Raw genomic sequence first — 23,168 nt, 5'->3', positions numbered from 1 at the left:
TTCATGCACTGCCAGAGTTAGTTACTGCATTGTATTATATATCAGCTGAAAACTTCCTGATGCTTAACTAGAACTTGGGAAAAGGTCGGCATTGTAAATATTATGCTAATTCAAGGGCTTTTACAGTAAAATCCAGATGCTGTTAGAATATAAATAGCAGTCTCTATGAAATTCTGGATCTGATAATGCTTTCTCAGTTCTACATCACCTGTTCTATATTTGAGCATAAGAGCCCATGAAACATAATTAGTTATATAAGAGCAAATTACTTTTATGTGCTAAAAGTATTCAGTCACTTGGGTATCTTTTGATTAAAATATTATGTGCTGTCATTAATACTTATGTATCCAACTTAATGATAAATCTGTGCCAGTTGTCTGCATTCCCAGGAGTAATAAAGCTCCAAGTATCAGTGAACATAAGAACTGGATGAGTTGAGACTTGGAGCAGGTAAAAATAATAGCGCTGAGTTCAGAATAGAGGATTGGAAATGCATCCCAAATTTGGAAGCTAAAACAGCTTCTAATCAGACAGTTACCAAGCAACAGGAATTGCAGCAGCATTTTAGTGATGTAGGGCATAACTCCTACTAACTTTCATTTTGATCATTGTTATTTCGACCAGAGTGATCCATCTAAGAAATATAACTCTGTTTGCATTTTTGCCTTTTCTTTTGAAAGGCTTATCTGGAGGGTAGAGCTCATGCCTGAACTTTGTCAGTAACAGCGTGGGCTTGGCTCCCACCAAAAAGAATGACTTCACTTAAAAATTGAGACAAAACTATTCAGCTTCCTGGGAAAGTAAGTTATCAGTGAACATACTCTGACCATAGTAGCATATTCAATATAGCAGTCATTGTGCTGTGTTTAAATTATTCACATCCTATAAACCATTCAGATATTATAAGCAACCCTAATGTTCGCAGCTTAATTTGTGCAACCTCACAAATGAAGTACTCACCCAGCTTCCTTATGAAAGCCAGTCAGCTCTGGGTTTAGGGTTTCCAGCCCATGTATTTCACATGGGGCAGCCTTGTCCTTCCAGTAAACAAAATGAATAACAAGTAAACAAAACCAAAATCTGCCATCTTCCTTCAGAACTTGAGAGGGACAACCCAGGCGCTGTACTTCTCCCTTAGCACCATGGCCTCCTCTCTTATTTCAGTACATAGGACCACAGTTAGTCACAGGACCAGAACAGACAGCAAAAGTGAAGAGTCTACCAGACCCATCCACCAAGGGGCCTCAATCACCACCCAGAGGAATCACTTTTTGGGGGATGGGGCACAGAAATAATTCAATCTCCATTTTATTCTTTATTAGGGCTGTATGAAGCTTCAGTAGCCTATTTGATTTGGAGATTCAACCCAATTTGGTGGCTGAATCTCTGAATCTGAATCGAATCAGGAGACCCGTTAAAAGGTCTGAATCAATTTGGAAGCCTCTGAATCGATTTGGAGAGATTTGGAAATTCAGCCATAGACTATACAGGCAGCAGTCCTCGACACTGCTGGACACAGCTGCCTCCAGCTGGTAAGTCTGTTGTGGTGGGAGGAGTGGGGAGGGAAGTGGCGTGGGGATGCAGATCAATGCACCCACAGCAAGGGAGGGATTAGGGCTGGGACAAGCTTCCCAGCCAGGGCAGGGGGGTGTGGGACTTGGGGGAGGAGAGGGGAGCCCCTGCCACTGCATGCCACCAGTCTGCGAGCTGCTCTTTTGGCAGCTCCTCCAGCACCTCTCTCCACCAGTCTGAAAGGGCATGGGAGTGGGCATGTGCCCCTGGATCTGCTTGGGGTGGGTTGGGCCAGGCTGCAATGCAAGAGGCTAGTCCTAGTTGCCCACCGCTGGGCTGTGCTCCATGGGACAGGTGGAGCCAGGGCTGTGCTCCAGGTGGCTAGCCCCAGCTGCAGCCCGGAGCGCAGCCCTGGCTCTGCGTGCCCCGCAAAGTGCAGTCCAGCAGCAGGGTCTTGCCGCCCAGAGCACAACCCTGGCTCCTCCCGCCCCATAGTGTGCAGTGGAGCGAAGGCTACGGGGGGGCTGCAGCAACCCTAAAATTCCCCACAGCCCCGATCTGGGTGCACATGCCCCCATGCCCTGCCACTGCTTGCCCAGCCAGGACGGGGCAAACTACGGCTTGTCTGGAAGGTGCAGGGAGGCTGGAGTGACTTCTGCCACTGCATGCCACTTGTCTGAGGCAGTGGGGGCATCGCTGTGGGGGGTGTTAATCTGCCCCCCCCTCCCACTCCTATCCTCCCCCCTCCACAACAGACTTAGCAGCTGGAGGCAACTGTCTAGCATTGTGGAAGACTGCTGCCTGTGTAGTCCATGGCCGAATCTCTGAATTGGTGCCGAATCTCTGCATCCAAATCAGCTGAATTGAATCGGGACAGTGACTTGAATCACTGAATTGAATCACTGTCCCTGCGAATCAGTGGAATCTGAAGCAAATACTTGCTGCTTCACGCAGGCCTATTCTTTATCCCCTGCTAGACTACCAAACTGGTGCCAATTATCGTGAATTGTCATGATGCCTTTTATGATGTGGACACTTTTAGGAGTGGCCATGTTATAAATGGGTGGCCATAGCGCAACATGTCACATAGACTACCTATGGAGCTCTATTTTTATTATATCAATATAACATATAATACATAAAACATAATATATTTCTAAATAGTTTCTATTTTTAGGAGCTATTTAGAAAAAAATTACAACAGATGTTGGCTTTCTAAAAAAATGTATAATTAGCACAAATAATTTGGTTTCGGTTAACAGAAGGCTCTTCTCTAAACCAAAATATGTTTCAATGTTTTGTTGCAACTGCTGCCACAAAATTTAGCACTCTTAACTAAAGTATAATTCCTACCCATTTAAATGGAAGGTTTGACTCAGAAAGAATGTAGGATTGAGTTCTCTGTAAAATATGTAGAATAAACACACTTTACAAAGCCATTAAATCAAAGATCTCCTCTTTGTTAGTTGTTAATATACTATAAAGTATATAATATATAATAGACTATGTAAGATAACCTGATCTTTGGTTTCCATTGGTATCATAGTTAACTGAACTGAACCAAAGACTGGGAATCTTGAGGGAAAGAATAGCCCCAAATGATATTGCTCTGTTTTACTGGAAGAGAAGTGAAAAGCAGTGTATATATAGAGATGGGTTTTATTTCCATTTAAATGAAATGAAACCTAGGAGGTAGGAGGTATCTGCCCATAAGAAAGGGTTGTTGGTTGTAGCTGTGTTGATCTAAGGACATAGGCAGGCAAGGTTCTTCGAGTAGATGTGATATCTTTTATTAGACCATCTTTTATTAGTTGGCCTTATAAAAGATATCACATCTATCCAAAGAATCTTGCCTGCCTATGTCCATAAGAAATACTGTTTCTCCATCAGCTTAACAATGGTATTTGAAACCATCATCAGTCAATTGTTTATACTAATTACAGGTGTTTATACTAATTACAGGATCCATCCAGATTGTTCTCGTTCATTGACGCTGGCATTCACTGGCATTACCTCTACCTTTTCTTGGACTTTTTTTTACTAAAATGCTGCTCTGCTGAGCAGTGCATTAAATAAGATTGTTCCAAAAGAGTTCCAAATCCTGGATCTTGAATGACTGCATGCCAGTGAGGACAGTGATGTGGAAAATCAGTTATACAAGAGAAAATGAAAGGTGAAAAAGTGATAAACTTCTGTCTCCCAGGCACCATGCACTGGCAAGCTCAGGCACCATGCACTGGCAAGCTTGCTGGCTTCCTGAGCACGGTTCATGGTTCCAGACCCTCTTCCCAACCAGCAGTGGCCTATTTTTTTCTCCTTGGCTCTCCTGGGCAATACCCATTGTGGAATCCACAGAAAAGACACTGGACAGCTCAAGCCCTCAGCCAAGGGCCTGTTCGCAGCAAGCTGTGAGGTTGGGGGTCTCCTCCCCAGCATTGTGCTTTCTGGTGCTGGCTTGGGTCTGTGGTCAGCTGACCTAGCCAGGTTTAAGCCCACCACTTACCCTAAGGACAGCAGGTTTAAGCTCACCACTTACCCCAAGGACCTCCCCAACCCTCCTGACCACTGTGGAGCACAGAGTTGCATGGTCTTGCTTTTGGCCCCCAGCCAGGCCAAGAGCCAGGAATCCCACCTGGGGCCTTACTTCACTGAGGTTGGAGTGCCTGTATTGCAGGGAAAGAAGAAAGCAAGCTTGCAGGCAGGCTGGAACCTCAAAACTCCGTCTGGGCCTAGTGCCATGGAAGGCTGCCAGCCTAAGAAGTGCTGGTGGGGTGGAGAGGGCACAGGGGAATTAAGAAAAACCCATACCTGTAGCATAGAGACAAGCTCACCTGCTTCTCAGGTATAATATTCCAAGTTCAAGACTTGATTGGGGCTCACATGAATTGCCTCTTTAAGCCACCAGCATTTTTCTTCTTTCTTTATTATTTCCCCTGCTCCAATGGGCAATATCCATTCTGAAGTGCATGGCTGAAACACCAAGCTTCAAGGCCTGAACAGCTCAGGCCCTCAGCAACGGGACTGCTACCAGCTAGCCATGAAAGGCAGGGCAGGGAGGTGTTCTCTGTGGCACTCTAGCAGGGCAATGAACTGGCTTGGCTGTGCAGTTGGCTAGGGTGGTTTCTTTCCTGCCACCAGCGCCAACTAGCAGGGCCAGCCTGCCCTATCCTGCAGAACCTGTGGCCACAGGGGCCCCTGCAGCCAAGGAGCCCCTGCGGCTGTGAACACTACAAATCAGTGCTATAGCTGGGGGGGGGGGGGAGGGGGGGTTGCCACCAGTCTGTATTGCTGCCACTGCCAGCTTCACATCCAGCTGCTTGCCACCCCTCTACCCTCCATCCTGCCGCTACCACTGGCTTCTTCGGCCGCTCGTCAACTGCCCCCCCCCGGGTTCTTCACGTCAGGGGGCCCCAAAACTATATCTTGCAAGGGGACACAAAACATTGTGGGCCAGCCCTACCAACCAGAATGGTGACATCTCTCCACTGCACCCATCTTTTGCCACAGCAGTGGGCACAAAGTCACAACGCCTACTTGTGCCCTAAATATTGCTCCAGGAGTCCTACTATTACCACCAAGGAAAAACAAAACAAAACAAAACAAATACAAACTCCAAAACTTGCTCAGTCTCAAATCCTAACCCTGACCTTAATCCTAGGTCAGGCTGCAGCAGCAGCCCCAACCCAAGCCCCAACCAGGAAAACCTGAGCAGCTTGACCACAGGAACTTGTTTGGAGAGCCCCAGCTCCAATGCCGAAGTCTAGCCAGGAGATTACCAGTTGCCAATATTTTTTGGAGCAAGACATCCCACAGGAAGTTTGACTTAACCTCTGGGGAGGTGAAGAGCCAGATGGGGAGCCTCGTGGCCCATCCCACTTACTACTAGCATTGACTATTTACCAACTTGCATCTTAAAAATAAGACTGGGAGTCCTGTCAATCCCAAGCAGAAAAACAGCTCTAAACCTTGCCCATTCTCTAACCTTAACCCAAAAAACAACCCTAGCTTGAACCACTCCAGGAGCCTCAGGTTGGAGAGCATGAGAAGCCTGAAGACAGAAACTGACTTGAAAAGTCCACAAACCACATAGATAAACCCAGTTGGAGAATCCCTGGCTTCCAGAGCACCCCTGGAACAAGAGGAACCCTCCTACTCACAAGCCTTGGGAGGCCCCAAGTTTGGAGACCATGAGAAGCCTAAGGACAGAAATGGGGTTAGAAAGCCTCTAAACCAAATCACTAAGCCCAGCTGGGAGACCCACTAGTTGCCAGAGCAGCCCTGGAACAAGAGGACCCCTCTCACCTCCAAGCATCACCCCATCTTTGAGGGCTTTCCCAGACCATACCCTAGGTGGGGGGCCCCAAGGTTCATTCCACTTTCTTTGAGCATAGACTGCCCTACCTAAATGAGCACTAAATATAAGCCTTGGATTCCTACCAATCTCAAGCAGAAAGACAGGTCTATACCATTCCCATTCTGTGACCCCAGTCCTAAGCCTAACTCTAACGTTAGTTGAGGCTGTTCCAGCAGCCCCCAGAAATAGACAATGAGCAGCCTAACTACCAGAACTGGCTTGTAAATCCACAAATCCTGATTGTGAAGCCCAGCCGGGAGAGACCTAAGGAGCCTGACCACCAGAACTAGTTTGAAGAACCCCTGAAACCCAATCTCTGAATCTAGCGAGGGATCCCCATCTGTCAGATGAATCACTGGAGGAAAAGGAACCTTCCTAGCCCAGTCCCTGACCTCTCAGCTGGGAGCTGTCCCACCCCAATTTTAGGTAGATGTCTCCAGGATCTTACCATAGCCATTGTCTGTCCTACCTACCCATGCCCTTTACATAGCTATGGGTTTCCTCCCACACCCAGAAAGACAGGTCCAAAGCTTGCACATTCTCTAACCCTAACCCTAACTTGGGCTCCTCCTGAGTCTAAGGCAGGAGACCCTGAGAATCCTGATTATGGAGGTCCCTACCTAGCTGTGGGTGGGAGGTCTTTCTGCAGTTGGGTTAAGTTTCTCTGGAAAGCCTGTTTGCCTCCTGAGTGCAAGGTCTTGGGTTCCAGAACCCAATCTGGTGTGACTGTGTTCGACTCCCAACTAGTGTCAGCTTTTGGTTTTTATAGTAATTTTTTTTCCTGGCTCCCATGGGCAATACCCATTGTGGACGCTATGGAGTGCATACTAGCCCTATGGCCCTGGGTAGCTTGGGCCCTCAGCTGAGGGCCTCCTAGCAGCTGTCCATGGATTTTGTGTTCTTTTCTTTGTAGCTTTGTCAAGGTCAGGTACTGGCTTGTCTCTGCTGGGGGGCAGGAGACTGCGTGCAGGTGTGTCTAGGGTTCTGTTATCTTTTTTTTTTTTTTTTCATTTTCTGCAGCCTACATATCTTCCAGGGAGCATAGGCAGCATAAAGGGAGACTGGATCAGCATTTGTTAATAGTGTGGGATGTGCCTTGTTCTTCCCAAAGGAGAGGGCCCCAAGTTGGGGGCCAGGCCTTCATTTGGAGGACCTATATTGCAAGAAGAGAGGACAATGGGTCTACAGGTGAACTTGTGTCTCAGGGCCCAGGCTGCGCCTAGTGCCCTCGGCATTATCTAACCACTGTTTGACAGATGAGCTATTTGATACTTTTCCATTAGGTTTATTAATTTGCTTTTGAAGTATCTATAACTGGCATCTGTCAGAGGGTGGATACAGGTCTTTGGCTATATGGACCCCTACTTTGGTTCTATGTGATGATTCTTAAATTGTAGTAAATAAAAATGAATCTAACTTTTCTGATAATAATTTTCTGTGCTGAGAAAAGTATGAAAAGTAACAAGCAAACTAGATTAATCATCTTTTCTTTTAAAACCTTCATTTTGATTATTTCAATAACATAGGTTAAAAAAATGTTCATTTGGAAATGATTCTGAAGTAATTTAAACTCTGTAGTTCAATACTCCCATCTAGTGGGCATTTGAAATAACAGCACAACAAAGTTCCTAGAATTTATCATTCCCATTCTATTAAGCCTGTTAGTATGACACTCCAAACTTTCTAGGAATTGTTTTTACTAAGAATTTCAGAGTGGAATGAAACAAACTTAAGTGCTGAAAAATGAAATTGAACTGAATTGAATTACATTAAATTAAAATGTTTTCTAACCTCAGAGTCTGAGCCACTACAGTAAGAAGGCACTGGTGATAGCCTTTTCTCTCCTGCTCCTCAGCTGTATCATATTGTACAGCAAAGGTAGTCAATCTGCAGCATGTGTGGACAGCCTCTGTGTATGGCATGTGGCCAGGGTTGCCAGCTGTCCATACATTTATAGGCAGCATGTAAAAAATGAGCTAAAACACTTATCTGTAAAGTCCTAAAAATGGGACTGTCAGTAAAAGAAGCTAAGCAAATATGAGCTTAATTGAAGATCTGCTACCAGAATGAGGCTGGATGCAACAAGAGTTGAGGGACAGACAGAGCAGAGCAGTGCCACCTTGCATCAGAGCTGAAGCATACCACCTTGCAGGGAGCTCTCTGTTAGGCTTTGTGAGCATTTGATAAAGTCAACTTCGGCTATCTCTCTCTCTCTCTATATATATATAGAGATATATATAGCCCATGGGAGCCTCAGTAGTCCCCTCTCCCCCAGCCCCAGCCATGTGCTGCTGCTGCATCTACCTGTGCTGCCTGCTGTCTGCATTGGCTGCTTGCCTCAAAGGTAGGCAGAGCTATGCAGTCCTAGGTAGTCTGAGACACTGTGCAGGACGTAAGAGTGGGGCAGTGTGGCTGGGACAGAGCTGTGAATCCAGAAGGAGGATGTTACTACTAAAAATGACTACTGTGGTGATTTACAATGTTTATGTTTCAATGTACAAAGATTGTGACGATGGTAAAAGTAATTTTTAGTTACAATTCTTAATTGTTTGTATTTTTGTACTTTACACTTCCTTGACATAACTCTGTTTATATTATTTAGGTTCAGCTATAGTTATGTTATACTGTGGTAACAGTGTATTTCTTCTTTGCACACTCTTTTAACATGCAAGTTCAGAAGTTTGGGGGCTACTCATGCCCATTATACTATTTTTGGGCTTAGGCCTTACTGTTTCGAGGTCACTTTTCGCTGGCATAAATGGCAGAGCCCCAGGTTGGCAGCCCTGGTTGATTCTTCCTTTCAAACAAAAGGGGTTAGGTGGTAGGCCCTCTGGGCTGGTTTGCTAGTGACTGAATCTATTGACTGTTTTGGGTTTCACTGGATGCATCTGCATGTGGAAATGCTGCTGGATGGGTTTACTCTGCAGTAATTTACTGAGGAGTAAACCCACCCTGGGCAGACATCTACACATGTAGGCATTTGGAAGATTTGCTCCCAACCTGCTCTTCCCCCCTGCAGTAGCCAGGGGGAACTCCAGGCTCTGCCTGGGTGCTGGTCCAGGGACTGGCAGGGAGCACAGGGCCAGGAGACAGCTGTCTCCTGGCAGGGGCTGAGAGATTGCTCCCTGCCCCAGAAGCCACCTGCTGCCAGACCAGGCGCTGATGGCAGAGCCCAGGCTAGAACCTGTCCCTCCCCTGCAACTCTTTCCCAGCCCCCTGCCCTGATCACATGATAGAGGGATGGAGCTTGGAAAGTTCAGGGCACAGGGCTGGGAAACAGCTGTATGCCTGGGACCTGCCCTAGACCAGGACAGTTCCTGGCCAGCCCTGGGCTGTGCAGGGAAGTCTGCACATGCAGCCTAGAGCTGGCTGGGACCTGCCTGATGATTATAAGATTTTTTCCTGCCCCTTCCTGATGTTATGAGAGTCTTGTAAGAAAGAAAGAAACAGCCTAATTACACTGACCAAACAGTTTAACTGATTCTATCCACACGGTTTGCAAATAAGTGAACTAAATAAAGTGAAAAATAAGATAACAGAGAAAAAAAAATCTCTTTTGTGACTATGATAGGAATATTCTTTTTCAGACTCAAATGGCATATTCATATTGATCATGCCTCAGAAGAGCCCATATTCCCGGTAAGAACATTTTAAGGTTTGTGATAATGGAAGAAGTGCCAAAAGAACAGTTGGAGGTTTTGGAGGGAGAAGTCTTTTAATTGCTGCTTTAAGGATGGCACTCCTGGCTCCTCTAGGCATTGAACCAGGGAATGTTTTAAAGTCAGTCAAAAGGAATTTTACCTAAAGTGAAGGTCTCAGGAATTTCTGCCTGGTAAACAAACAGTTGAAACTTCTTTAAAGATAAAAACTCACAACACAGACATCTCTTGATGGAAATCACTTAAACCCCCGCCTGTCTTGTCTCTTGAGTCATCCCCTCATCATACAGATACCATTGTGTGCCCTTCTTTCCAAAACCCCCCTCTAATTAACAGCCTACTTTACATGGAGACACTATCTTGATGAATTATTGAATATAGTCCATCAACCCTGTCGTAACCCAGTGAGTTTGGTGCCTCGGCACTATGGAATTTTCTTGCCACCTGAGAGCCTCTTGCACAGCGAGGGTTTCTGCTGCATAAAGAACCCGCATGCAGGAGAGAGTTCCAGCCACTTTGCAGCTGTCTTTGCAGGATGCATTTCTCTTTGCAGCACAGAAATGCACGGTGCAAAGAGTTCCCGCCATTCGGATGCAAATTCGTGCCCCGCAATTGGCTAGTGCTAAATTATTCACACGTGGCGGCCGGTAATTGGCTTGCTGGCCGTTTAAAAAGTAGCGCGACTTCCGCCCAAGTTGAAGAGCTTTGAGCACGCTGCAGAATGCCTCTTAGAGATCCGACTCGCGGCTAGCTGGTCGATAGACTGATCACCTATCGATCCCTCTTCCCGTGGCCAAACGCAGTCCCAGACGTACTCTTTTCCCGCCAGCTTGAATTACGGACGGATTTACTGGCATTGGCCTCGCCAGCTGGAGCAACTCACATTGTTGTCCAGACGACCGAACCATTTCCGTCGCAGCCACCCGCGACGTAAGTAAAGTTTTTTGCAACCATTAAGCCTCGTCTGCCTCTCCATTCACCAGCCCGCCCTGACGAACGAGTAATTTCTGAATCACCTCGAGTCGGCTCAGCCCGGCTGAGACATGGCGACGAGGATGGGATTAAAGGGCACGGTGATGGAGAAGAACTTAACTGGGTGCTGCCCCTGGCGCACCGGGAACCGCCACGTAGAGAACGCTAACGATCTATGGGCGCATATTGCTTACCACCAGGCGGTAGAAGGGGAGGAAAGAAGTATTGATGATTACTTCTCCGTAAAAAGAGAAGAAGCCGTGGTGAAAGAATGGAGAACAAAGCTATCCCTAGGGGAGTTTGCATGCATAATGGGGAGCGACCGGGTTTACTATCGGCCCCTGGAGGAAACATCAACAATATCCCTAGCCAGGGTGAAAGCGCGGAAGGCAGAAAAGCTGACCCCCGCTCAGGAGTTCGCCCAATGCACCCGATACTTGAAGGAGGGGGGGGAACCCACCCCCGCGGACTGGTTCAACTGTCCAGATTTGGTGCCTGAGTCGCGGGGCCATGAGCTCCTCGTTCAGCTACGGGAGGATTTGGAAACTAAAGGCCATCACAAGCCGAAGTGGGGTCTAATTAAATAGAAAAAGGGAAAGATGGTAAATGTGCTGTTCCGTGCAGTAACGGGCCTATTAAGGGAATACGCAAATCTGGAGGCTCAGATGCATACTGTGGGTAAAGAGTCGCTGGAGCGGACAGCAAAGGGCTCCGGAGCAGCGTTTGTTAACAGTGCCAGCTGCATGATGCTGTTGGCAGAAAATGGCGCTGAAAGAAGCGCTAGCTACCTGGGGAACCCGGAAAGGAGGGGCGGAGTTTTGGAATACCCGGCGGGGATTCCCTTGGTGACTCCACCTCCTGAGGTGATGTCATTCCCTGCAATCACGCCTCTTTACCACAGGGAGGGGGCAATGGGAGGAGGGTTATACCCAACGCTCCCAGATACAGAATTTAACCCTCTCTCTGCCGCAGCTTACCCAATAGCTGTGACAAAGCATGTTGAGGATGAAGAAGGTACCACGCGTACCACTGTTATCTCTTGCACACGCACCAGACCAGAGATTCAAGAGCTTTGCAAAGAATCTAAGATCAGGCCGGAAGAAACCTTGGCCATGTGGTTAGGAAGACTGATAGTGGAATTTGGATCCGACACTCTGGATAAGGAAGAAGCAAGTGCCCTGACACAACAAGCAGCGTGGAGCGGAGGGCGCACTACTGATTTGAATGTGGTCACGGACAGTGCCCACTGGCCCATCCCGCTCCCGGCGCTTGTGGTAGGACAGGTAAACCACAAATTTCACACCTGGCACGAGGGTTGCCCGAAGAAGGCTACGGCAGAACAACTTCTCCTGGCTATAGTTGGAATGTCATATCTCTCATGGATCCCAAGAACAAATCCAATGGGACTGACAGCAGTCCAGCGTAAAGAGAGATGGGCTCATCGTCACCTATCGGACCCCGGGGCAATTCCAACGCCCTTGGAAGCCATAGATGCCTGCGTGGAGGTGTACGGAGGAGCGAATGCTGTTACACTCCGACTCTTCTTGAACCCGATGGCAGGTCAACCAGTGGGAAATCTTTTAGGCCATCTCCCACGATTGCAGGCACTTATGAAGCAAGATGAGGAAGCTTCTAATGACGCAAGGGATTGACCTTCAGCGTACCTGGCTGCAACATTGAGGCCTAGGCGTCAAGGGTATACCCCTCGGCGAGAGCCATGGGGGTCACCTCCAAGGACCCCAAAAGAAAGAACTCTGAAGGAAAGAACTATGTTCTGATTTCTTCTCGCTCACTCTGGACTAACAAAGACTCAACTGAGACTTTTGGGCGACAAGGCCCAGGCCAGTATGGCTGAAGCTTTGGGATTTAATTTTGAGGATCTGTCAAAAAACAAGTAATGGCCGTTGGCTCTGCCGGCGGCCTTCCTCAACTCAGACCCGATCCTACTGATTCTCGACCATACGCTGAACTCGCTGTTTACAACCCTTTCGATCCGGATGACCAACAACAGGTATTCTTTCTTCTTGATACTGGAGCTCAGACCAATGTGATCACCTCAACAATACCTCATCAAAAGACCACCAAGACGATCAAGGTACAAGGGCTTAACGCTATTGCCATCACAACGAAGGTCAAGTTTTGGGTTCAGGACCACCGATATCCCCTAGAAGCTGTTCTAGGGGGCATCAACATTTTAGGAATCCCGGGGATAAAAGCGCTTGACCTCAAGGAGCAAGTGCTACAGGCACTACCCGTAATTATCCCAGAGCAGGACTGGCATCGACCAACGCTTCGTGACACTTCTACCTGGTGATATCGGCCAATCCCAACTAAGGATTCTCTGAAACAGTCCCTTACTAACCTTCTGCAGCGACTTGAGCGACGAGGCTGTATTAAGACCGTAACAGCCAGCACCTACCTATCATCAGGATGGGGAGTTGCGAAACCTGGGAAGCCTAATGAAGCCCGGTTGGTCGTGGACTATCGAGAAGTCAATAAAAGGTGTCAGGTACTTCAACAACCTAATCCGTCTACTCTGCCTCAGTGTATGTTTGAGATGGCACAGTTCCAGCAAAGTCCGTGGGTCGGAGTTACATTAGATCTGAAAAATATGTTCTTTTCCATCCCAATAACTGACCCGGAAGGAATACTGAACATGTGTATTGATGGCATCATGTACAGGTGGACAGTTTGTCCGCAAGGATATCGTAACGCTCCATCATTAGCCACTGGTGCCATGAATAACACCCTGAAGAATTTTCGAGCCTTGCACTCTCTTCCCTCAGAAAAAGAATTAAAAATTTGGAGTTATGTGGATGATATTGCCATCATGGGTCGCGATAGCTCTGTAGTTGCCAGAGTAGTAAACCAACTAGTTGCTCACCTTCAAAGTGAGGGATGGACCATCAACGAGGAAAAGTCAAGCCTACATCCTGTAGATGACATTACATTCCTTGGCACTCGATACACTGGTTCCATCCACCACGGAGTCTCGCATGAGGGTCCTAACATCGATCCGCTAAAAACATTCCACCCTGTCACTAAGAGGCATTTTCAACAGCTGATGGGTCATTTAAATTGGTATCGACATTATGTTGAACCCAGCGATTTGGCACTCCTCACTAAATTACAGCGACAGATTTGCGACAAGTCCCGAAAGTCCACGCCTTGGATGGAAAAGGATCAGCAGAATCTGCTTCGCCTGCTAACCATGGTTAAAGGTACACAACTCCATGCCATCGATCTGGGTGAGCCACTAACCGTAACCCTTGGATTCACCACCAACCACGTGTGGGCTGTCATGCACAACCCCCGCGATGAGTTAGTATACACGGCCCATAAGACGCTTCAAGCAGCGCAACATCGATATGGAGCTATGAGAAAGATTCTCCTAGCTGGACAACTGGTGGAGCTGTTAGCAAGGGGGCATGGGATGTTACGTGCTCCTGGTGCCACATTGTTACCCTTGCTGGACGCGGGAAGAATAGACCCACATTTTCAAGGGGAGTCTAAGACCTGGAATACGTTAGTACTTTCCCACCATTATAATTGGCATTGTTGGAGGTTGGAAGACACGGTACCTGATCCAAGCCCAGAAGACGAGGAAAAGGTTCCTACGCTGTATGGAACTTCAGCCCCAGCGTGGATGGGCTCGGACGGAACCTCCCAACATGAAGGAGGCTATGGATACTACTGTAAAGCTTGTCACGACAAGGAAATATTCCAGGCCGACCCAGATGATAATTCGTCCCAAAAATGTGAATTATTAGGATTCCTGAAGGTACTAGAACATTGTTTGATGTATCATAACGATACACTCCCAGTTCCGATCATCACAATTGATTCGCAGTATATCTACAAAATCCTTACGGGCACAGCTTTTCCCTCCGAAAACCTGGATGATTGGTGAGACATCTGGAGGATGTTAACTAGATTTGTACGCCTTCCGTTGATTAGGCACACTAAGTCCCATCATCCAGATATTGATCCAGTACATGAGGTAATTGATAAGCTCTTGGAGGATCCACTCCGGACTGACATAGCTTTGCCTGTCACATCTACCACTGATCCTGAAGTAAATCCATTTCTCGCATGGCTTCACGAAAATTGGGGTCACCCGGGACCACGGGCTTGTCATCAACGCTGGTGCCGAACCATTACAGAGCCGGCCTCATATGGAGCCCGGCGGGATTGGGAAAAGGTAGCTCAGGCCTGTGAAACGTGTGCTAAAGAGAAGTGTCATAAAACCAAGCATCAGATCGGAGCTTTCGATTCTTCACAGTTTCAGGCAGGAAAAGTTTGGCAGGTAGATTTACTGGGACCCCTCCCAGGATCTAAACCGCCAAATAAAGGACTAGTTGTGGTTGATTTGGGGACCAGACAGTTGCAGGTTATTCCCTTACGAAAAAGCAATGCCACTGCTGTTATTACTGCCTTGACTGCTGTGTTTGCCACCTGGCAACCTCCTCATGAAATTCAGTCTGATGGAGGATCTCCGTTTAATTCTAATGCTCTGGATAAATTTGCTTGTCTTCACAATGTGGCATGGCATCTTCATCTGCCGTACCATCCGCAGTCCAACGGTGTTGTGGAGAGACACATAGGTCTATTCAAGGAGCAGCTTCGCCTTAGAGGAGGGGGGACGTTTAAAAATTGGACTAAATTTAATCACGATGTCCTTATTTCACTAAACACTGCTAAGCCGTTATGGGACGAAGCTAATGTCCAAAAACCCCCACCTTGGGAGCCCAAGTTCCAACCTGACGAGTTAGTGTGGATTTCAATACCTCACCCTCATCAGTCTCATCCACAAGTTCACAAAGGGACAGTTCAACGGCCAGGACAATATCCCAATACCTATTCTGTCCAACTGGAAGAGAAGCCTGATTGTCCCCCTATTATTGTTCATCACAACTGGATGACTCGCCGTTCCGATGTTCACCCAGTATCCTTACAGTGAAGCCAGTTATGAGTCTTTCTCGTTGTGTTTTGTCTTGTATTTCTGTTTTCTTCACAGGTTTGACCCCAGCAAAAGCGGTAATCCACAACCACCTGATTGTGGGATCAGACTGCTGTCCATTCGAAGCCAGAAAGTGATAGTTGCGAGGGAGGCACTGAGACGGCAAAGAACCCATCTGCTCAGGACTTGTTGTGACGCTATTTTCTCATTTTGTTGGGTGTTTACTGACATTGTCTGTTATAGGAGAAGATGGCTGTTCTCCAATCGGACGATGATCAACTGTTGTTGTTATGTGTTCAAAGTTATTTGTTTATGTATTTATATATATATATATATATATATATATATATATATATATATATATATATATATATAGGTTGTGAAGGCTTTGCCAAGTCAGTGAATCCTCTGACAAAGATGCCGTATGATGTGCTCATGTGTCAAAAATTCCAGTTGTGCCGTCGGCAAGGGGGCATGTCGTAACTCAGTGAGTTTGGTGCCTTGGCACTATGGAATTTTCTTGCCACCTGAGAGCCTCTTGCACAGCGAGGGTTTCTGCTGCATAAAGAACCCGCATGCAGGAGAGAGTTCCAGCCACTTTGCAGCTGTCTTTGCAGGATGCATTTCTCTTTGCAGCACAGAAATGCACGGTGCAAAGAGTTCCCGCCATTCGGATGCAAATTCGTGCCCCGCAATTGGCTAGTGCTAAATTATTCACACGTGGCGGCCGGTAATTGGCTTGCTGGCCGTTTAAAAAGTAGCGCGACTTCCGCCCAAGTCGAAGAGCTTTGAGCACGCTGCAGAGTGCCTCTTAGAGATCCGACTCGCGGCTAGCTGATCGATAGACTGATCACCTATCGATCCCTCTTCCCGTCGCCAAACGCAGTCCCAGATGTACCCTTTTCCCGCCAGCTTGAATTACGGACGGATTTACTGGCATTGGCCTCGCCAGCTGGAGCAACTCACATTGTTGTCCAGACGACCGAACCGTTTCCGTCGCAGCCACCCGCGACGTAAGTAAAGTTTTTTGCAACCATTAAACCTCGTCTGCCTCTCCATTCACCAGCCCGCCCTGACGAACGAGTAATTTCTGAATCACCTCGAGTCGGCTCAGCCCGGCCGAGACAAACCCATCCATCATTTGGATAATATTTATGTAGATGGCATTCACAGAGCTGTCTTTTCTTGTTAACCCTAAATAGTTCTAGCTTCTCAAGCCTTCTTAAAATTAAAAAAATAAAAATTTGGAGTTTGTAATCAACTGATATTAAATAATTCTTAAATTATACACTTGGAAACTGATCTTTCATTGCCCTGAATGATACAAAGGGGCATCATTCTGGTCTGGTTTCTAGTCCGTTTGCAGTGCAGATGATTACATATGTAAAAATAAAGAGCACTAGAGACTAAAGGCTAATCTGCGTAAACTGCAGTTTAACCAGTCAGCAACTGCCAAAAGAGCTTGATTATTATCAGTATATCATTGTAGGAAGGACACAACCAATGTTGCAATCAGGTTATTCCTGATATTAAATGATCAAGCTTATAGAGAACCTTCACTTAATTCAGTATTTCTATACCATAAACTTTTGGTAATGGAATTTTCACAGCATGGAGTACAGAACAACTTGAGGATATTCAGGGAATTCTAAAATATCCCCCCTCCCCCCAACTTCTATATAGTATAGATCACTATCTTGAGCTCATGCAGGGATTTCTGCAACTATGAAACTCCCATGAACAGTCCCATCAAAATGGAGGGGAAAGGCCTTGGCCCTGTCAATGTTTCAAGCTAAAAGTTTAAAAAGACAAACTTTAAGTTACTTGCAGGTTCCTTACTAGAAAACAACATTTTGGAGTAGTTCTCACTGAGCATTTGTGGTAGCTGGGACTCCCGTATGTCCAAGAAGGCCACTATGTTATTCTCTTTTGGCACTTAGCATGAATGGAGTAGAAGCAAATGAACATAGGATATGTTCACAGTGGCCCTTCCTAGAATAGCCTGAAAGACAAGACACACTCAATTCCTTTTATCTAATGTTTGGCTTTGGTGCTTGTAGCAGTGACTATGACTCCTGATTGTTGCCTCTCATCTGATATTTAGTTTTGACACCCAGAGCCAGAGGCTGTGATCCCAGTCCTTACCTCTTGCTGGATACCTGGTATTTAACATTTTTTGCTTACCTTTTTCTTTCATAATTATCTCACAATTCCCACTTTCTTTATCTTTTTGCCTCCTGAATTTCTTTCTTCCCTCTCCTTTCTTTTTTTACCCACCTTTTCATGCTCTTATATTCTCAACATCTTTGCTCCTTTGGAACTATCCTTATACTAAATGTAAAGTTCAGCTGTGCAGGAGAACTTTATCAACAGCCAGCCCAAGACTATGGAATTAATTCCCCCTGGAATTGAAGACCAATACAAATCATATCACTTTCTCTCCTAAGTGTCAGCTACATTTTTTAAATTTTGAGGTCTCTCACAATACATATAGAACAGCTCCAAAGCTTTGCTTGGCTGCAGGCTGAGTGAGTGGGCTATTCCTAAGAACTTTGCAAGAAAGGCAGCAAAATAGTTTGCAGAGGGTGCAGCAGCTTTTCCAAATGGAGGATGTACTGTGCACAATGCATACTTTTTACTGGAGCATCTGAACTGTGACCAGGCTCTGACTGGCTACTACAGAACCATAAAATGTAGAGGTGCACCAATACATCGGTCTGATATCATATCGGTACCAATATAAAGAAAATTGTCTATATCAGATATCGGGTCAATGGGGCCAATAATTTAGCCAATAAATGCCTGTGCTGCACAGTGACAGCCGCAGCGCAACACGGAGCAGAGCTAGCAGCATGGAGAGCTGCCTCCAGCTGATAAGTTGGAAGGGGAGGGGGGAGGGAAGGGGCATAGGGGGGCAGATCAACTCCCCGACACAGTGAGGGAGGGAGCAGGTGCTGCCCAGTTGGGGTGTAGGGGGGTTGCAGGAGGGAGCTGCAGCTTATGAGGTGGGGGCGGCTCCTGCCTCTGCTTGCACCCCGGGAGGAGTAGGGGGCGTGTGCCCCCAGATCTGTGTGGGGTGGGGTGGGCAGCAGCTCCAGGGTGGAGCCGGAGCCGGTGCTGCATACTGTTCTCACTGTGGGGCTGGGCTCAGAGCAGGCTCCAGTGGTGCAGCCCAAATTTCTCTGCAGCTCCGCTCCTAGCCCCTCGCCGCCACTTGGCGCAGCAACGGCTTTTCCCAGCACTTGGGTGGAGGAAGGGCATTCATCTGGGGCTGCACCTGGTGATGCGGGGCTGGGAGTGGAGATGCGGCCAAGTTTGGGGTGGCTGCAGCTTCCTTCTGGCATCACTAGAACCTGCTCTGAGCCCAGCCCCCGGCAAGAAAAGCCCCGCACAGCGCCAGCTCCACCCCACAGCTGCAGCCCACCCCATGCTGCGCAGATCTGGGGGCACATGCCCCCCTCCCCCAGTACTGCCCTCTCAGTGTGCAAGTAGAGGGAAGTATCACCTCCCTGGACCTGTTTGTCATGCACCTGCACTGTGCAAGTAGTGGTGGGATCTGTCCCCACCACATGAGCCGTGCCTCTGTCCCGCAGCTCCCCCCCAGCCCTGGCTGGGCAGCACCTACTGCTGCCCCCTCCGTCACTGAGGGGGGTGTTGATTTTCCCCCCATACCCCTTCACTCTCTCCTCCCTTTCCACCACACTGGACTTACCACCTGATGCCATATGTATCGGATATCGGTTTGGTATCGGCTGATATACCTCCTTAAATATTGGCTATCAGTATCAGCCCCCAAAATCTCTATTAGTGCACCCGTAATAAAAAGCTGAGGGAAGGGAAAGCAGCTGGGGAGAAGCTGGAGGAGAGCAACATCAGCCTGGAGAGAGGGGCAGAGACTCAGCCCCTCCTTCCCCCTCCCCTCTCTAGACAGAGGGAACAGAGCTGATGTTTGCTGGGGAGCAGAGCTCAGGATGGAGAAGAGCCTGAGTCATCCCAGGAGAAGCTGATTCCCCACCTGGGTCAGAGGTGTACGATCAGGAACATAGACGGAAACTAAAGAAAAGAAACCTATTACCTGCAGTGGCTGATTGGAGACTTGTTTTTGCTGAGTTACCAAGAAAGACCAGAGTCTACTTTCCCCTGAGCAGCAGAAGCCTTGCCTCTGCCATCTAGTGGTGGATCATAGTTAAAACTGTGTTGCCATTTATTGTTATGGGAAGGGGATTGGGACCAGAGGGAAATCAACCTAGGTTATGGGGAAGAAGCTGTTTTAAAGGCTTATAACCAGGTGAATGTAATCACTGAGGTTGTTTGATGCAAGTGGGACTACCCTTGTATTCACCTAACGTTGCAGAATTATTCACCTAATGTTGCAGTTGTAAATTCTATTCAAACTTCTGTATATAGTTGTACATAATAAAGAAACCAATGTAATTATTGGGGTTTGGAACAAATCTTGGGCAGTGAGAGTGAGGCACACACCCCTCCACGGGACACCTGAGTCAGCAGACCTGCCTGAGGTGGGTCCCAGGACTACTGGCGCTCTGATCATCCAAAATCCGGCACATCACCGGGCCTAGCATGCCAGCACAGGTTACATGTAGGTATATGTATAAGTAAATATTTCCTACCATATTCTATTACACATACGTCTACCTGTGGGGAGAGGAGGAGAGAATGTGCCATTTATTAGTCAGCTACCTTAATGCACCAGAAGAAGGTACTTTAGCTAGCTTGGTGATGAGAACCTACTGAGTCTAAGTATCTATTGAGAACAGAATTTCTCATTATAAGAACACAAGAACTGCTACTTACTAGTTTAGACCATAGGTCCATTTTGCTTCATATCCTCAGTCATACAATGGCAGAGTGGATACTGAAAGGAAGAGTAAACAGGGTATGAGCAGAGCTTTTTCCACTATTTCCCTCTCACTTCCAGCTTCCAGTATGTTTACCTTTCTTCTGTGGCCTCTCTTCTGTTCCCTCTATTTTTTGCTTCCTAAGCTTATTCCCTTTTTCTTTTCCTCTAATTCCTGAGGTTCAGACACCATAAGGAAGTGGGTGAACTCACCACCAGGGCTAAGTACAGTCAAAAAGCCCGAGGCTGAATCGATTCCGACTACAGTCGGTCTAAACTGCAGAGATTAAACTGACTAACAAGTGAACAGACATTTACTTTTTGCAGCCACATGCCTACAGTAACTCAGGCCAGAAGGTGGGGACACTATAGCACAGCTCTCTGGAATGTAGCTGGCATGGGCTGTGTCTTTTTTATCCCTCTTCCTGCTGCCCCTGAGGTCTCTGGGATTTGCAGTCCAGCAGCACATCAGAAGAACTCTGCAGGGATGCTCATCACTTCTTCTTCCTGCTTCCTGCAGAGGTGGTGCCTCTGGATTTGTAGTCCACAGCTGCAGCTAGCAGTAAGTTTAGCATGGCAGGGCAGCTCTGTACTCAGGAGAAGGGGGAGGTTTAATGCCTCTTCCCTGGCCCCAGACAGGTTTTGCCTGTGGTGTGGGGGCAGTCCCTGCCCCGTCTCCCTCCCCCGACCCTTTTCTGCTGAAGCATAGAGCACAGCCCAGGGCTGGAAAGCATGCTGGGATCCTGGGGGACTCTGATTTCACTTGAAGCAGGAAGGGGTCTGGGACAGAAGTTTCATGAACCGGTTTGACCCAAATCAGTTAAGTCTGATACTACATTCAACTAGGTTTATTTTGAATCAGTTTCAGACATTTTGAAACTGGTTTATGTGCACTGAACTTCTGTTCTGTTACAGGTTTAAACCAGTTTCTGATCACTTAAACCAGTTTATGTGTAACTTCTATCCCTAACCCAGGGGGAGAAACACTCAAGAGCTAGACTGTTTTCAGTGGTGACAGATGATAGAACCAGGAGCAATGGTCTCGAGCTGCAGCAAGGGAGGTTTAAGTTGGATTTTAGGAAGAACTTCCTCACTATGAGGGTAGTAAAGCACTGGAACAGGTTACCCAGAGAGGTTGTGGAATCTCCATCCTTGGAGGTTTTTAAGGCCCGACTAGGCAAAGCCCTGGCTGGAATTATCTAGATGGGGATGGTCCTGCTTTGAGCTAGATGACCTCCTGAGGTTCCTTCCAAACCTAATTGTCTGTGATTCTAAGACAAGGGTGGCCAACCTGTGGCTCTGGAACCACATGTGGCTCTTCAGAAGTTAATATGCATCTCCTTGAATCTTTGCACAAACACACAGTAACCAGCTTCCATTTCAGCAAGCAGCCATTGCAGGCAGCACATGGCTGGGGCTGTGGGGGGAGGGCACTACTTCCATTTGGAAGCTGTTTACTGTGTGCTTGTGCAAAGATTCAAGGAGACGCATATTAACTTCTGAAGAGCTGCATGTGGCCTCTCTTGCAGCAGCCACCACACCACCTCCTAGGGAAGAGGTTTGAAACTGAAAGCAATCCACCTCTTGACTCCCATTCCAGTGTGACTGCACTCACTGCATGGCTCCTGGAGTCTTACTCCTGACATCTTCACATAAGGTAGAGTTCCCCCAGAAATGTGAAGAAGAGAAATTTCATTTGGCACTCAGTAGACCTTTGGTAACTGTGGTTAGCTCTTCAAAAAGCTATTTCACTATTTTCACTGAGGCAGCAGAGTCTCTTTAATTTTCATTAACGCCTTTGTCATTGCAAGGCTAGATGACTGTAATGTGCTCTGCTCAGGGTTACATCTTGAAACCACTTAGAAATAGAAAGTGAAGTGCTGCCTGCTTGCTGAGTTGAGTTTCAAGCTGAGAGCATAGAATACTAAGTTTATAATCTTTACTAGCTACATATAGGTTTTCCAGATGAACTCAAGTTCTTAGTTTTAGAGTTGCCTGCTGTGCTGGGCAGTGATCCACATGCCAGGCTGCGAGTGTCTGAGTCCGTGCTTGCCCCTCCCCCCCCGCTACAGCCACCTGGAGCCTGTGCCTGGGATGCCCTGTGCCCCTACCTGCTGTCCCGCGTTTGCGGGAACTAAGCCCTGTTAGCCCCAGCCTTCCACCATCTGGAGCTTTAGACCTTATGCTCCAAAGGTATATTATCTGGAACCCAACAATCTAATACCACTCTCCTGGAAATACACTACATGTTTTCAAGCAGCTGAGGTGGCAAAGCTGGAGATCATTCTCTCTTGTAATGAGATGGAGTTACAGGCAGATTGTTCTGTGAAGGTCTTTTTACTTTGAATTTACCTTGCACTTGGATTGGATTTATTGATCTTCTGGTTAACCTTTTACACATCCTTTTTTTCAGGGTGGAAGAAGGTAATTGCAGGAGGCTAGGAAAGAACCAATACATTTATCTGAACTGACTTTTAGTAATGTTTGAGTTAGATGAGCAATTTACTGTATTGCATTTTACTCTGTAAATGTTTTGAAACAGTGGCGACGCGTAGGGATACACGGGGGTGCACATGTACCCCCTGAGAGCGCTGGTGCACCCCGTCAGCCAGCGTTCCCAGGCGGGGGAGCAGGCAAGAGCGCTGGTGCTCCCCCTGAGAGCACTGGCCAGGGAGTGGGGGCTTACCCGGAAGTGCTAGCGCTGTCCCAGAAGTGTCAGCAGTGTGCTCAGAAGTGCCAGCAGCGCGATGCTGCCACTTGTGGGTTGGTGGGATCGGCTGTGGGGGACCCCCCCGTCGATGACTGGTCACTGGGGGGGGGGGGAAGTGCCCCCCCTTACTCAAGAGGCACCAG

General features: G+C 47.4%; 1 long non-coding RNA gene across 1 annotated transcript in view; it reads right to left on the bottom strand.

The window, feature by feature from the left end:
- Nucleotides 1-23,168, bottom strand: part of LOC109283859 (uncharacterized) — a 65,794-nt gene that overhangs the window by 37,838 nt on the left and 4,788 nt on the right. Inside the window, exons 3-4 of the long non-coding RNA XR_002091158.1 lie at nt 22,668-22,753; nt 20,273-20,333 (exon numbers count right to left, since the gene is read on the bottom strand). This is a non-coding gene — a long non-coding RNA (uncharacterized LOC109283859). The remainder of the gene's footprint in view (nt 1-20,272; nt 20,334-22,667; nt 22,754-23,168) is intronic.

Source organism: Alligator mississippiensis, chromosome 3 (genome assembly GCF_030867095.1).
Source record: "Alligator mississippiensis isolate rAllMis1 chromosome 3, rAllMis1, whole genome shotgun sequence".
Classification (NCBI taxonomy): domain Eukaryota; kingdom Metazoa; phylum Chordata; order Crocodylia; family Alligatoridae; genus Alligator; species Alligator mississippiensis.
This window is presented reverse-complemented; position numbering and strand designations above follow the sequence as displayed.